Genomic DNA, 6,000 nt, shown 5'->3' with positions numbered 1-6,000 from the left:
TCCTCTGGACTCCTCCTCTCTCCCTCTCTCCTCTCTTGCCCTGGCTTCTCTCAGCAAGATACCTGGGCTTTTAACACACCCGTGCCCTCACTGAAAACACACATCTGACCCTGCGCTCTGCTCTGTCTCCACTCTTCCAGGAAACAATCGTTTCCACTGTCTCCACCATCACCTAAATGTCCCATGGCTCAAACCTGTCACCTGAACTTTGCAGTGGCTTGACAGATTTTTACCATCTCTCTCGCCAGCATCTCAAACACAACCCGGCAGGACCAGAACACCTTTTTCTTACACTGTACCTCACCTTACACCCTATGGCCCCTGAAACAGCACCACCATCTTCCTTCCTTATGCAGATGAACAATTTGATTGCCACATGCTGTTAACTTTAAGTCACAGCTTCTAGGGATGTATTTTAATTCTACTGCAGCTGAGAACCATTTTTTTATGGTGTCTAATTCTGAAATTTAAGTTTTTCAGTTAAATGGAAAGTGAGGCAGACACATTTGCTTCTCCTATTTATATGCCTGCTGGTCAAATAAAAAGTGACAAAAGTATGAAATGATTGGTTAGGGAAGGGACACCATGTGTCCAAATGGGGGAAGCAAGGTGTCTTAGTTAGGGTTTCTATTGCTGTGAAAGAGATACCATGACCACGGCAACTCTTATAAGGGAAAACATTTCATTATGGTGGCTAGCTTATGGTTCCAGAGGGTTAGTCCATTATTGTTACAGCAGGAAGCAAGGCAGCATGCAGGCAGACATGGCGCTGGGGAAGGAGTTGAGAGTTCTTACATATTGACTCCCAGGCAATAGGAAGTGGTCTGTCTCACTGGGCATATATGAGCTCTCAAAGCCCGCCTCCACAGTGACACACTTCCTCCAACAAGACCACACCTCCTAATAGTACCACTCCCTTTGGGGGCCATTTTCTTTCAAACCACCACAGAAGGGAAAAGAGGCAAAGATTTGGAATGAGACTAAGGAAGTATGTGCATATTGGTTAAAAAATAAAGATGGCTTTAAATACATGGTTTCTTCTGTTTATTAGCCGCCACGGTTTAGCAAATGTCAATGACAAGAAAGACCCTTGTGTTGCAGAGGAGGGGTCTTTATTTCAGTATACTGCGGTTATTTCTATAAACAACCATGCTTCTCCTTTGGAAACACGCAATCAGTCAGGTCTACACTCCTAACTTTTCAGCCAGTATGCAACACCATAGAGAATCCTGGCTTGCAGGGCAAAGCATCTGCCCACTGAAGAGGACCCTGAAAAAGAAACTACCACAAGAACTCGGAAGAGGGTAAGGAGGGTAGAGGAACACATAAGTAGGGCCATGGTATTGTCTTTAAATGAATATCTCCCATCCAAGTACTAACCAGGCCCAATCCTGCTTAGCTTCGGAGATCACACAAGATAGGGCACATTCAGAGTGGTATGGTCATATGAATATCTAAGAACTGACTGCGTGGTTGTCTAACACACTGCTCTATCAGCACCACTGAGCCCTGAAGCCCTTGTTTTAAACTCATGCCCCTCCCCCAGTTAGTGTTATAAGGTGAGAGAGAAACAGTTTTCCCAATGACACAAGCTACTGTCGTAAGACTTTCATATCAAGTGTCTGTTTCTCTTGGTTTCAATTAGTTCATATAAAAATTGCTTAAAATTTATGATTGGAGGTTAGACTTTGAAGCATCACAAATAAGCATGACTTTGACATCAATGCCACTAAGTTGAGAAATCTAGTATAAATATCATATATCAAATTCCCATTGTTTCTCACCAGTATAAAAGTAAGTTGTTAGTGGTGGTGATGTTGGCGTAGGGAAGCGTCATTCTAGAAAGAGACGAGTGGAAGAGCAGAACCAGTCTCAGGCAGCCAAGAGGGAAAGGAACATGACCCCTTCAGTCAGTGAGCAGAACGGCCCTCTGCTGACGCATCCTGGCAATGAAATGGGAACTAAGCATTGCGACCGGCATGTGCAGCACTGCATTCCCAGTAACAGCAGATGAGGAAAGCTGGCTTCTGTTGTGCTTGGGGCCACATAAGTCCTGGTTCTCCAGAAGAAAAGGTCCCATATACAGTGGAGATGTTGAGTCGCCAAGATGGTGGAGTGTTCTTCTCACTGAGGGGCTGAGAGACATGGTTTGCTCTCTCTGTGTCTTCCGTGTGGCCCTCCTCTCCTGAAGTGAAGAACACTTCTATTAACCACAGTACAGGTCATGGTTGTCGTTTTGACATTCTTTGCCCAACAGCTTAGTAGCTCTCACCTTCCAAAGTAGAAATACCTCTCCCTTCCACATCTGTATTTTTTGAGAGGGGTGGGAAAAAAGAAGGTCAGGGTCTCACTATGTGACCAGGCTGGCCTTGAACTCACAGAGATTCTCTTGCCTCTGCCTCCCAAGCACTGGAACTAAAAGTGTGTGCCACCCTACCCAGCCCCTCTCCACACTGTCTAAGGCAAGTTTTAATGATTGTACTGACTCATTAAGTTGTGTGACCTCAATTTCAGATTCCTACATCGTTGTCAGATCTTGATGTTGAGCCACTGGACGAAACACATGTTAGGATCATCTTATTTAACGGCACCTGCTATGAGGATTCTGTGTGATGTGTGGCTTAGGTAGGCTGAAAGTCTGTTTGCCAGGTATGTGGGTTTGAATGAGAATTGCCACGCTAGGCTCATGTTTCCATACTTGGTTCCTGGTGGAACTGTTTGGAAAGAATTAGGAGGCCTTGTTGGAGGAGGTGGGTCACTTGGGTAGAGCTTTGAGGTTTCAAAACCCTGTGCCATCCCCAGTTGGCTCTCTCTGTCTGAGCTCCCAGTAAAGTTTTCTATCCATTGTCTTGTATCTCTTCATTGCAATAGGAAGGCAAATAAGACAGAAGCTGGTACCAGGGAGTGGGATATTGCTGTGATAGGCCTGATCATGCTGGGGTTTTGTTGTTGTTTATTTATTTTCTTAAATAATATGAAAGACTTTAGAATTCTAGAGTGGAGCTTAATGGGCCCTTCTAGTAGCCTAGAAGATAATGGTGCTAAGAGCAATGGAGGCCTAGCTTAAGAGTTTCCAGCATGGCAGGAGGGATATTAGCTATGGGGTTAGAGACTATTCTTGTGATATTTTTTGGCAAAGAATGTGGCTGCCTTTGACTTGTTTCCCAGTTACTGAAATTGTTTGGGAAAGATGAAAAGGTATGATGTTGTCAGAAGAGGTATGTCACTTGGGGCAGGCTTTGAGGTCTCAGAAGCTAGGCTAGTCCCAATTAGTTCTCTTTGCCTAAAGCTTGCATATCAGCAGCAAGTTCTCTGCTACTGCTCGGGCACCATGCCTGCCTGCTGTCGTGCGCCCCACAATAGTTATGGACTCTAAACTTCGGGAGCCATGAGCCCCAGATTAAAGAATTCTTTTCTAAGGTGCCTTGTCATGGTGTTTCATCACAGCAATAGAACAGTAAGACACCAGAGTGAGGGATGGGAAAAGCTTTCACCCTTGTCATGCCTCAACAGGATTTTTCTCCTTTCCACAGTAGTTAGCAATGAAGACTTTCTTAAATCCCTAAATAAGATCCAGGTGGTTGGGGCTGGAGGGAAGGCTGGCTCAGTAGTTAAAAGCACTTGTTGCTCTTGTAAAGGACATGGGTTCCATCCCCAGCACCCACATGGTGTCCCACAATCACCCATAGCTCCAGCTCCATGGCATCCAATGTTCTCTCTGGACCCCCATTAGTAACAGGCACATGAAGTGCACATACATACAAACAAACACACACATATATATATATATACATACACACATGGGGGCAAAACATTCGTATATATAAAATAAATAAACCTAAATTAAAAACAAAATAAAAACCCTTTAAGCTGTCTCGGTAATATCTTTTACCAGCTTCTCCACTGGAATAACCTAGTGAACATTCATTCACATGAACAATGATTGCCAACGTTTAAAATTATTTATTATCTACTCATGGTTGTTGGAGTAAGAATGGTCCCCATAGGCTCATATAGTTGAATGCTTAGTCACCAGGGAGTAGAACTCTGATGGGATTAGGCCTTGTTGGAGGAAATATGTCACTTGGGATGAACTTTTTCATTTCAAAAGTCCAAGCCAGGGCCAATGTCACTCTCCCTTTCTCTGCCTATAGATGAGGATGTAGTTCTCAGCTATTGCTCCAATGACTGACTACAAGTTACCATGCTTCCAGCCATGATGATAATGAACTAAACCTCTGAGACTGTAAGCAAGCCCCCAACAAAATGCTTTCTTTTGTAAGAGTTGACTTGGGCATGGTGTATCTTCACAGCAATAGAATTCTGACTAAGACAAGACCCGTGATCCAAGTTTGCTTGAAACTTTGCTGTCTTCAAATACAGACCAGAAAAAGCATGGCCATGATCTGGCAATAAGCCACTCCTGAACAAAACAGCTCCACTTTGTGAAGTTTAAAAATACTACATCATCAGCCCTCACAGTGGTGGCATGCTTACCCACAGTCTCCTGGGTCATCCAGGTAGAGCACACACTGACTGAATTCCCCAACTGCTGGAAGGCTCCCTGCTCACAGTGTGTTTCTGGAAAGGAGTGCTGATCCCATTATCCCAGATGATGGCAATGTTGTTCTTGACATTTGGGAACAGAGTGTGGGTTTGCTCCGGCACTGGCACACTCCCAGAGAAGGAACAAATCACAGAGGACTGGCTGGGGTGAAGGATGACTGTGTCTTTCCCCTTGCCGCCTCATCTTCTCACGCTGACCTTGCCTGCGAACGCCTTTGAAAATCTAATAAAGGCATGTGTCCTTGTGGTGGGCATGAACCTTTCAGATCTCCCAGCTGTGTGCTTGGAAAAAGAGCTATGTGTTTGCACGGAGTCTGTGCTTCTAGCTGCCTGCTCCCAATAACTGCTCCAGAGAGCAGACATAAGCAAAGACGTTTCTAAGAGACCAGGGATTTGATGATGGGTATTCTGGCTGAAGGCTGTAGTTTGGATGTCTCCTCCCAAACTCGTGATGAAATTTAATCGCCCCTGTATTTATATTAAGAGAAAGAATCTTTAGAAGACGACGAAGTCAGGATTATTGATGCCTTCATTGCAGTGTTCATAGAGCTTAGGCCCTGATATAAAAGATGAGTTTGGCCCAAGTCTCCTCTTCATCTTGCAAATGCTTCTTGTCCTTCTAAAACACTGTGTTGCAACACAAATGCCTTTGTCTGCTGGTGTCAATTTCTTGGACTTTGCATGTCTTTAGAACCTGACGAGATAAAATTTTATTGTTTATAAATTACCCAGTCTGTGGTGTTCTGTTGTTGTAACGGAAGATTACTAAGACACTAGAAGATTCTGCAGTGTCTTTACTGAAGGTCTCTCATGGACAGCATTCTCAGAGGGACCCACCAGAACCAACCCCCTTCCAGCCTGCCTCCATTTCTCCCCTTCCATTCTCCTTCCATTCTCATTCCTTTCTTCTCTCCTTCCCTCTCTTTGAGGACACTTCTAGTCGGCTTCGCATTATCTCCTCCAGGTGGTTCCTGTAAGAAATTTTTAAATTTTAATCCTGTCTTGGCACTTTCTTGTTGATGTAGGTTATTAAGGTTTAAGTAGAAAAGGCTCTTCATAAATGTGGGTATTTTTACATTTGATTCCCAGTTGGTGTTGCTGTGTTTGTAGATCACAAACCTTAAGAATCAGGGCCTATCTAGAAGCAGGTCACTGGAAGTAGGCCCTTAGGGACAATACCCTTAACTGCTCCCTGTCTGCCATGATGGGAACAGCTGTCTCTGCCACAGGCTTTCACTGCTAAGCTTTTCTGCTAAAGTGTCCAGATCCAAGCAACCGTGGACTGACTCCTCTGAGACCGTGAGCCTAAAACCCTTTCCTTCCTTGTTTCTGTCCAGCATTTGTTGCTATGATGCAAAATTGCCTAATTCACCAGCAGAACCTCATCCTCAGTTAAACTCATACTAGTAGCTCCCAATATTGGACATGCTGGCT

This window comes from Alexandromys fortis, unplaced genomic scaffold (genome assembly GCF_014885135.2).
Source record: "Alexandromys fortis isolate MF-2015 unplaced genomic scaffold, M_Fortis_MF-2015_v1.1 scaffold_37, whole genome shotgun sequence".
NCBI lineage: Eukaryota > Metazoa > Chordata > Mammalia > Rodentia > Cricetidae > Alexandromys > Alexandromys fortis.
The sequence above is the reverse complement of the archived record's forward strand: the minus strand, read 5'-3'. Positions refer to the sequence as shown.